The sequence below is a fragment of the Anas acuta genome, chromosome 20 (genome assembly GCF_963932015.1).
Source record: "Anas acuta chromosome 20, bAnaAcu1.1, whole genome shotgun sequence".
Classification (NCBI taxonomy): domain Eukaryota; kingdom Metazoa; phylum Chordata; class Aves; order Anseriformes; family Anatidae; genus Anas; species Anas acuta.
In genome coordinates, this window is record NC_088998.1 from 3,006,851 (window position 1) to 3,017,329 (window position 10,479).

The 10,479-nt window shown below is 46.8% G+C and overlaps 1 long non-coding RNA gene across 4 annotated transcripts in view; it reads left to right on the forward strand.

The window, feature by feature from the left end:
• The first annotated feature begins 4,149 nt into the window (after positions 1 to 4,149).
• The window catches only part of LOC137842657 (uncharacterized), an 80,755-nt gene continuing 74,425 nt past the window's right edge, over positions 4,150 to 10,479 (forward strand). For all 4 annotated transcript variants that reach the window (XR_011089138.1, XR_011089141.1, XR_011089140.1 and 1 more), the window contains exons 1-2: positions 4,150 to 4,259; positions 5,178 to 5,295. This is a non-coding gene — a long non-coding RNA (uncharacterized lncRNA). The remainder of the gene's footprint in view (positions 4,260 to 5,177; positions 5,296 to 10,479) is intronic.

Genomic DNA, 10,479 nt, shown 5'->3' on the forward strand with positions numbered 1-10,479 from the left:
TTGCTTAAGTAAATTTGGGAAAGAGAGAGCACTTGGTGAGGTCCTGGGTGAGAAGCCCTGGTGGCATCTACAGTGCTCAGTCCCTGGGGTAACTGCAGGGAGGCTGGCTGTCTGTCTGTGCACAGGAGACAAACAGTCAAGGTCCCAAAGTTTTTTTTTATTATTTTTTTTTTGGTGAGTTTGCTCAGCATACTTTGTTTATTCAGTGAGTCTAGTTGAGTAAGGGAAGAAACACCCTAGGGAGGGATCCCTAGAAATAGTGAATCCGTTCTAAAAAAATACTTGAAGGATAAAGTTGATAGCGACTAGCCATTCAAGGAGAGGGCTTGTCCAAGAACCTTGGTGCATGAACACTTGGTCAGTTCAAGTTAAAGCTCAGATGCAGTTCAGCTGTGCAGGCAGATGTTGTGCACGTGGTTTTTGGCATGGTGCAGAACAACATTTGTGCTGCGGTGCAGCCAGGCCCCTGCATTCATCCAGCCTTTACTCACAGCATCTGGCAGTCTGCTCTGGTGCAACTCTTGCCAGAAAGACCTTCAGTCCGACACCCCAAACTCTCAAAAGTGCAGCGATCTACAAATCACGCACAGCATGCAGGTTTTATGGCTCTGTTAGATGTTGTTCAGGAAGTCTCTGATTTCAGAGAGATTAGTCAAATAAAAGGTTATCTCCAGGGGAAAACGAGATTAGTCAAATAAAAGGTTATCTCCAAGGGAAAAAAATATTTGGACACCTAATCCCAAAGATTCCTATAGAAAAATGTACTTGGAAAATTCAGAGTCTGCGTAGAAGTCTACGTAAAAGCTTGTATACAGCTCCCTGGGGAGAGGAGGTGAGTGTCCTGCTGCCAGTCAGCCTCCTCTGCGGTGATTTACCTCCTCCTCTTGCTGATGCTGCTCCAAGGAGGCCAATGCTTTCCCTGGCTGTGGAGCATGAGGAGCAGAGATGCTCCAGGGTCTCTGCGGGAGCACTGTATTTGTCAGCCAGCACAATTAAACTCATATTTTTCTGCTTGCTTTGGCAGACTGCAGAAGTTGGGGTGCTAACTCAGTTGTCCTCTGGGATCTCTGGAGTGCAGAGTGTGACTTTACTCAGCTGGAAACATCTGTGGGAGGTGATGTCTTGCTTTATGACAGCATGTTTTCTCATGAGCTGTGTCTATTTAACAGGTCCAAGGGTGCATCTCAGCCATGATTTGAGATCACACCCTGGTGTGTAACAACAACCACTGCCCCCAAACCACAGCAATTTCCATGGGGGGGACAGCTGGATGCTCAGGACAGGCGGCAGCAGCAGCTGGAGCTTGCATTTCCCACTGAGCTGGGAGAGGGGGGCTCTGGCCTCATGTCAAATCGTTTGCATTCAGTGTGGAAAAAACTTCTGCTGATGCTGGTGGGGATTGGACAGGCTCTGGGAGAGGACAGGGGCTCCTCTGCTGGGCATCAGCCTGTCCTATCGAGGTGAGGATGGCTGACATGCAGCCACTGATGCTGCTCATGGGAATGTTATTTAGGGGACTTCACAACATTTGGTGAACAGCCCCTGGTAATTATTCTCTGGCACCTCCTTCTCCTGCTTGTTGCAGCGGTTGGTGAAGGTGTTTCATGCCAGCAGATTTCCCCTTGGAGGCCCTGCCACGGGGATCTCCTTGGCTCTGCATTACCCCTGGAAACTGGTGAGGGGCAGCCAGGAGGAAACACGGGGTGCTAACAGCAAAGCAAGCCACTTGGCTGGATAGTAAATGCTTCGCAAAAGTTTATTACTTCACCGCAAATCTGGAAGATGGGACAGATATTTGTTACCCAAAGGAGCTGTGTGTGGGACCTCTCGCTGCCCCTGTGACTTCAGCAGTTTTGTGGGTGGCCGGGGAAACATCAGGGAACTGCTGAGCTCTGAAAGCTCCACACAGGCTTTGGGCAGCTGCCGGGCTGCAGGTGTGCCTGCCTGCAGCTCCTGAGCAGCACTTGTCCCTGTTGTCCCCAGCTGTCCCCAGGGCTTGGCAGGCTGCTGGCTTCCTGGCTGGTGACTCTCTGGAGTGAGACCAGGAACTGCAGTTGCTAATTAGAGGCTCTCATCTTGCAAAGGTGATAATAAGTCTGGGAATGAAAGTGGATGACCATAATCAAGGACTGGATCAATAGCTTTAGTTCAGGAGCAGAGACGGCCCTTATTAATTCAAAGTAAAACCCTCCAGGCTGGGATTAATCTGTCTTCCTTTTTTTTTTTTTTTTTTTTTTTTGGTGTCTCCAGCAGAGGTGGATGAGGACAGGAATGTTGCGTCGACATTGGCTGTGGTTTCCCGTTAAGACAGCAACAGACTGGACATGAGTGTGGGGAGACACATTGCGGGGCAAGAGGAGAGAAGCCAGCAGGCAGGGATGGATGAGGACACAGAGGTGAGCCCTTTGCCAGCCCCATAGCTGCTGAGCCTGGCTGTCGGTGTTCACATCTGCTGCAGCAGAGGTCAGAAACCTCTGCTCTGCTGCTTGCTAGGGAGCCTGATGGACACATCCAGTGTGTGCTCTGCTAGCCCATAATAACTGCTGGCAGCTGCGTGGCTGTGGACCTTCAGCAGTTTCCTGAGTGCAGGGTATTCCCCTTGGCTGTGAGGGTTTTCCCAAGGGTATCCAGTCCAAGGCACACGTACGCTGCAGAGCCAGCCTGCCCTGGGGCCATCCTGGAGATTTTCTTCTCTGGCCCCACTGTGATGTGAGCTCTGCTCACTAAATCCTGACTTCCCTCCCCTTTCCCAGTGGGTCACCACAATGGGGGTCATCCTCTTCATAGCCCAAGCTCCTCAGACAGGACACATCCCATAAAAATGTCACGGGGAACACAGGAACAACCCCTTTTTTTACCCAAAGAGGGTTGCATTTCCACTGTATTTCCACTCTGTTTCTCCAAATATATTTCCACCCCTGATGACTGACCATCGGGGGCTCTGCACTGCCCCATGGGGAGTCTGAGCATGGTGTTCCTGGGATCCTTCACCCACCTGCTCCTGCACTCATCCAAGCCATCTCCTCGGTGGCTGCAGGCAGTGGCGGGCAGGCACAGCCCATGTCACAGCTCAGGGGACAGCAGTGGCCACCGCTGGCTCAGCCTGTGCAGGAGGGGGAGGTCTGCACCATCCCTGCCTGCCCGGCTCCACACATGGGGGCTCTTGCTGTCTCCTGACCAGCAGCTCCCACATCCAGAGCTGGGGAATGGCAAAGAGGTGAGAGGACAAGCGGCGACCTTGGGGGACCTGTCTGATTCCCTTTTCTTCCTCCCACTGCAGATTTCCTGTGTGACTGTGGACGAGTCATTTAGTGTCTCCGCAGTTCCCCATTTGCAAAAACGGACTTTCCCTATCTCACAGGAATGATATATGGATAAATACGCTAATGAGCCTCAGATACCGTCCCAATGTAGGCCAACCGAATCCTGCTAAGTGAATACCTCCGCTGAGTAAAAAACCACAAAACATCCTGATTTTCTGAGAATGCATTAGTTATTCCTAAGAAAACAAGCAATATATTTTATGACGGCATCAGAGCACACGGTGGTCTTTGGGAGACATTCTTGATAACTAATTTGATTTGGTATTTATTGAATACTGTAATTCAGTTTCATTACAGGATGCTGCTTTCGGTTGTTGAATACAAGAAGGAAAGGCTGTAAAGACAGAGGAAACAGAGAGTATGGAGAACATAACGTGTTCTCCAATGTAGACAGTAAATGTTCTTGTTGAGAACATCAGCAACAAGGAGCTTACTAGTGAAGGGAGCCATCTGTGGATGGGGATCAGGGCATCACTTGCAAGTGGGGTGCACAAGTCAGAAGACTGGTGATGGGAACCTTGGCTTGGAGGCCAGCCCCATGCAGCAGGGGAGAAGGATCCTAGAGATCTCAGAGGGCTGGAAAGCACCAAGGCAGTGCTAGAGGGTTTTGATCTGGTTTTGTCGGTTGCTGTATTTTCCTGAAGAGGGAGGTGCAGCACAGAGGGACTCACACAGAGCTTGCACTGGGTTGGAGAAGTCCTCCCAGGGCAGATGGGCTGATGGGGTGGCACTGGCTTGGGTCAAGAAGGTGTTAATGATGGCTAATTGGCTCCATTAGCCCCAACTTGCTTTGTTCCTGCAGCTGTGTGCTTGGGGAAGATGATAAATGGGTGAGTGGGAGAAGCAGGTGGTTGTGTTGTGCTGGGGGTCCTTATGTGGGGGGAGGTCTGCAGTGTGTGCCAGGGCCCATGTGTCTGTATGCCCTCATCCCTGAAGGTATGGGGGAAAGTGAGGTGTTTATGTCTTGTCTGGGGAGGCTGGCTTCTTACGTTGTTTATTTAGCTATTTAGTCAACTCTGAAAAATATTCTCTTTAAGAACATGAGTGGAAACTGCTCAAATAATGCAATAGTTTAGGCTAATGCTTATGTTATGTTTCCTGTTCCATGTGACTCTGAGTTAGTGCTCAGCTTCTTCAGCCAAAGGCTTTCTCTGCTCCCTATCCACAGAAGCAGTTGATAGGGATGACTACTGGGTGAGTGAGGAGATGTTATTCTGCTGTCTGAGACTGTTGGCTTGACTTTTGAAATTCCTTGTAAATCCCTGCTGTGTGAGAAGGCAGTGTTGTGGCAGATAGCAACCTTATGCTCCTCCTTAATCCCTGGAGCATGGCTCCCAAGAAGCGTGGGGTGGGCTCCTGGCTCTGTGACCATGTGCTCTGGAATCAATTGGGACAGAAGAGAAGAAATACATGGGGTTTGTTGAGGAGCCATATGGGAAAGCCTAACAAGCCAGCTGATCTGTTTTCTTTCTGTCTCCCACATCAAAGACTAAGGGCATGTAAAGATGAGGGAAGGAAGGCAGGACAAAAAGGTTTATCTTCTCAGTGGTGTTTCTTATCAGAGATGGGAAGCTAGCTGGGACTATCACCTAGTCCTGGCCTCTTTGACTAAGTTGGTTCTTACAGCTCCCTTTGACACAGGGCCGTAGTAAGGATCTCTCTGCTCAATGGAGAATGCTCTCTAATGTTGCTGTAAGCTGACTGCCCTCTGGGTTATTAGCATCTGTGCTGATTCCTGTGGCTTCACATCAGACTTGGTAGAGAGGAATGCCTACAGCTCAGATGCTGTATCCCTATGGGAGGGAAAGATTATGTGGTTGTGGCTTCTGATGAGGTTCCTCTAATGTGCTACAGGATCCTGGATGACAATCAACAGGAAATGTGGATGTTGACACAACTGTCGTGTTCCAAAGCCTCAGCCAAGAAGGAGAGTGTCCCGGATGAGACTAATCTCATAGCTCCTGTGCTCCAGGTGAGAGGTGCTGCCCTAGCTCAAGGGCTTTTCTAATCTTCAGGCTGAAACTGATAGGAGTGTTCTGGCACAGCAGACATGGAATTTAAGGAATCCCTCAGAGGAAACTAAGGCACAAATAATTATTACCAACTTGTTTACGGAATGACTAATCTGTTCACGAGTCTTTCTTTTAGTCATGAGTTCAATATTAAAAGGAATAGGCATGAATGTACTTTCTGAAATTATTGTTACAGTGAATGGTGATGCAATAGTACAGGAGGGAAATGCAACAAAGACAGTGATCAGACCCATGTGTTTTCCCTAAAAAGCATCTTCTACCACTGTTGTTAAAGGTCTAGCCTGATATCTTGTGATGTTTCTTGTGCTTCTATGGTCTTCAGTCTTTGCTTTAGTGGGAGAATGCTCTTGCTGCTGGGTTATTGACTGGCAGTGTGTCTCGTACACCCCAACAGGCCTCCTGGGAGGTATGGGCTGTGTGTAGAGCACTTGGCGAGGGGAGTAAAGGTACATTCAGGGCCCTGTATGAGAGCCTGGGCAAGAGGAACCTGCGGCTTCTATCTTCTCCTGGTGTGTGTAATTCCTTCCATGGAAAGCAGGGGAAGGGGTGAGATGGCCTTTTCCTGGGTCTGTGTGGTTTCTGGTTCTTGCCAGGTCTCTTTAGACTTGGCAATACTCCTGGCTATTGTAGCTTATGTCATGTGAAAAGCTCCAGCTCAGAAAAATCACTTTTTAGTGGCACAATCCTTGGAAGACGGGTCAAGGGCTCTGAGAGCCTTTGTGGAGCATGGCAGGGCCTTGCAGGAGGGGACCACTGGAGGACCTGCACTGTGAGGACCCTCAAGGTCTCCAAGGTTGTTAGAAATCTCATTTCTGACAATTTTTTTTCAAGAACTTCTGTTAAAGCTGTTGTCTCCTCACAAAAACCTCTTGTGTTACCAAGTGGTGTTCTGGGAGGTGAAGGGGTGACCTTCAGACTCATACCAACAGCTTGTCCTGAGGCAGAGCTGTTTGCTCCCGTGACTTCCGAGAAGAAGGGAGTGGCAGTGTGAGTGTGATGTTAGCCTGACTGCTGGATTGATAACAAGTGTAAGAGAGGTCAAAGATGCCACTTGGATTTCTTCCCCTCCTCCTGCAGCTGCAGTATGGGACAACTCTGAAGTAGTGTAAGAGAAGCAATGAACTGACTGAAGTGTGCTGCACGCAGCTGGTACTGTATGTGTAATGGGGTAAAAGTCTGGTTTCCTTCCTCTGAGTGCTCGTAGGTTGCTTATCCAAGGCTTGGAGGAAAGCCACTGAAGGCAGAGTGTTCTCAGAAGCTGGGGGTAGTGATTCCTGAGGTCAATAAATTATGCTGGAGCCCTTCAGTGAGGACCAGGAGTGTGTTTTGTGAAGCATGAGATGAAGTTGCTGTTTGTTTGCTGACTTCTAAGCTGTAAAAATATAAAACTAAATGTGTAACCAGGATGTGTACTGAACTGGCACTAGAGAAGTCTTAATGTAAAATAGTCTAAGCTGTATTGTCTACTGTGGGAGCAGAGGGACCTGGGAGCCTTTAGGGTTGGGGGATGAGTTTCCTTCTAAAGGGGTGGCGGGGTGGGTAGAGACAAGCTATGTTGGGGCTGTGCACATCAAGGAAGCTATCAGTTACCTTCTTAGGCTACCAGAAGGTGGGTATGAACCCATAACTTAGGAAATAAGGATAGCTGGCTTTAGCACTTGGAGTTTTTATCCTGGCAATGTATGTACTAAAGGGTGGGTGACACAGCTCAGAACCGCTGGGCTTGGGAGTGTCCCAGAAACCTGCCTGGTGTCCCTTGGTGTCCCTTTTCTTCTGGCCTGGGCCTGGCTTGGGTCCCAGAAGATGCAGGCAGGTAGACCACAGGCACTGCTTTGACCTTCTCTCTGCCTGCAGGAGGTCAGCCCTGAGGTCACAGCTGACTCACTGCAGCCATGCTCATAGCATGTGTGCCTTCCTCTGGGATTTTCCACAAAGTAGAGATCAGGTGCTGGTGTAGCATGATAGTCAGCTTTATCACTTAGGAGATCCACCCTGTGACACAGTGGGGCATTTCTGGGAAGAAATTTCATGAAAATTTCTTGTGGCAACTGTGCCAGTGTGCTGCTTTGCCCAGGATCACTGCAGTAAAAATAGTGGGCTTTCCTCAGCTACCTCTTGGGAGCTGTCTATGAGAATAAACAAACTAAAACCTCCTTAAAGAACTATGGTGTCCTTGTTGCACTTACAACCTTAAAGCACAATCCCCACGGTGCCCCCCTGAAGCAAGAAAGGACTCCCAGAGAAAACTATGCTTGCCAAAAAAAATGGTTTGTGGTTATGTGCTTTGCTTTGATTTGTTGCATAAGCACTTTCCTGAAACTTGGACTGTAATTGAGGAGCTGGGGTAAGGAATAGCAAATGTATTCAACAGGATGTGCCAAATGAATCATCATCCAAGTCTGGTTTACGACTGTAGAGGGGCAGCAGTAATGGGATACACAGATCAGTCCCATGCTTCTAGCCAGAAGTGACAACTAGATGCAGACAATGGGTAAAGAAAAAGCCTTCTTCAGTCCTCTTTGTGTCACCTCTTCTTTTAACCTCCTCCTTTAAAGTACAAAGGGATGACCTCTGAAGGAAAACTAATGAGATGTCACCACGATTAAGGTGGTGGTAACAGCCCAAGGAACTGTCTAGTTTCAGAGGACCTAGATATTTGTACAGACAGGGGAGTTCTCCACACGTTAATACCTACTTGCCAGATAATTCAGTAGTGAAGAGGAACAGTCCCACTGCTATAGGAAAAAAGTTGTTTCATATCTCCTTGTTTTTGTTCTAGAGATTCCCCTGATTTACATGCAGAAAAGGAAGTGGGACATCTGCAAAGAGTGAAGTCATCCAGCTGAAGGGCTGGGACATGAGCAGCACTTTCTGCTAGCCGTCTCTTTGAGAGGATGCCGTTTTCCCACCTATGCTTTTAGGAACTTATGAGAGAGGGGAAGTGTAGTGAACAAAACTATTTTGCATGATTTGACAGATAATCCTGCTCTGGCAGCTGTTTGCTTGATTAAGTTCTCTTCCACTTTCACCTTTGCATGCACAACTGCCTCTGTGTCCTGCCTGCAGAGGGGAGATGGCTGCGTGCCTCTGGTAATCCCCTGGCTGGACCATCAGCAGGGAGCAATGGACCTCTTCCCCTCCTGTGGTACAGTGTAGGGCTCTCCTACTTTAATGAATTTATATCAGATAAAGGGGTGGAATACAAGGGAAAAGCCAGATGCCTTACTGTAGTGTTGGTTGTTGGAGGGGAACAGCCACAGGGGCCGGTGCAGTAGCCAGCTTCAGGTCCCAGTTCTGGCAGCTGCTGAGAGGCTGCAGACCAAATAGTCACTTTCTTAACCCAGAACTGAAGCTCAGTGTGTGATTTCTACTGCTTAACCTCAGCTGTGCTGGAATTTCTAGCTGTATGCAGTTAATAGAGAAAGGAACATGTACCCAGAGCGCAAGTCACCCCATCTCCCTCTGGCTGCTGAGGAAGTCAGACTAATGACAGGCTTCTGGACTGCAGGTAGGAATCACCACTAACTTTATTTGTCAGCCATGAACAAAATGCATTACTGATTTTTAAAATATTTTTTTCATTGCCATTCTGGCAGAAATATTAGCTTATAGGGTTGGTCAAATGGATCGTGTTGTGAGACTTAAGAATTCAGTTCGCCCACATAAAGTTCTTTTCTGGACTGCAGATGTAGTCCTGCTCAAATGTTATGAAATTCTATATGAATCTCAGAACATAATGAGTTTTTACTAAATATTACTGGTATTGAACAGAAAGCAGTTAAATAGGGATTTTTTTCATACCGAAGCATGGTAGGTGGTTTTCTGGATATACTGACTCTTTGGTGTTTTTTTTTTCTTTTTTGTTGCCACAGAGTTAAGCACCTTAAATGATGGTGAGATTCAGCTAGCTTTGTCTGGGGGAAGGGAAGGGGGAAGAGTAACAAGACTATAACTTTCAGTTCCCTGATATGATTGTACACTACTGGACCAAAACATTCTAATTGCAGGTGTTAAAGGCTGAAGAAAATGTCTGAAACTGGTTCTCAGATGAAGACCAGTTCCATGCTCCTGAAATACCAGGATTTATAACTTGCTGAGTGTATATTCTGTATGCAAATGTATTAATAGCTTGCATACAAAAAAATCTACACATCTGTGAAGTCATGTATTTTGTGAAAAATATAGCACACTTAACCATGTTGTTATGGGTAAACAAATGTCTGCCTTTCCCAGCTGTAAATATGAGCACTTGGTAGATATTAGAATACAGACAGACTCAGGAATCAAGGTGAATAGAAGTGCTTTTATTTTTTATTTTAAGACATGTATTTAAAAAAAATATTTATAAACTTGCTTGTCAAAAGACATCAAAGCCATCTGCTAAAGTAAATAGTTAAGTTTAATAGATCTCAACTTTATACCTTGTCTTTTACAATTTCTTACGTATAACTGACATCTATATATACAGTACCAATAAATATGCAGTAAACATTTTCAGTGCCTTTTTGGCATTCTGATAAAACTTTACAATCAATGAAAACATAGCTTGATTTGTACAAGAATGAGAGCATCTGGAAGCTAGTTTAGTTCATAATTCAGCAAAACCACCCAAACCTTCCTATTTACGGCACTTAATAATATAGTATTTAATAATTTAAGACAATGTAATATTAAATAACTTAATGACATACTATTTACAGTAACCTGGTGTTAATGGGTACTAGGCTCTAACTTGTGAGGCACTGTCTTGCATGCTATTCCAAAGGACTTGTAGTAATACTTCTAAGGCAAAATGAATTTGGAACTGCTGCTATTGATAAACTTGGCTTGTTGCTTCACTTTTGAAGAGATTCCTGTCTGGCTTTGGCACCAGGTGTCAAAAAACCCGAATCAATGGATTCTTAGCTTTGAGAACCTGTCTGACAGCTGCTGAGTGTGTTGGAAAAAATGGGCCCTTATTCAGCTGCCTGTCGATGAGCAGGGACTCTTGAAATAAAGTCTCTTCCTATGAGTGTTCCTTCCATTCACCCGCTTTGTCTCCTAAGCATCTTGCAGGAGCACCAACTGAGACAGTCTTCTAGCCCTGCCAGAGTGAACTCAAAGCCTCTCCCAAAAGCTGGGTG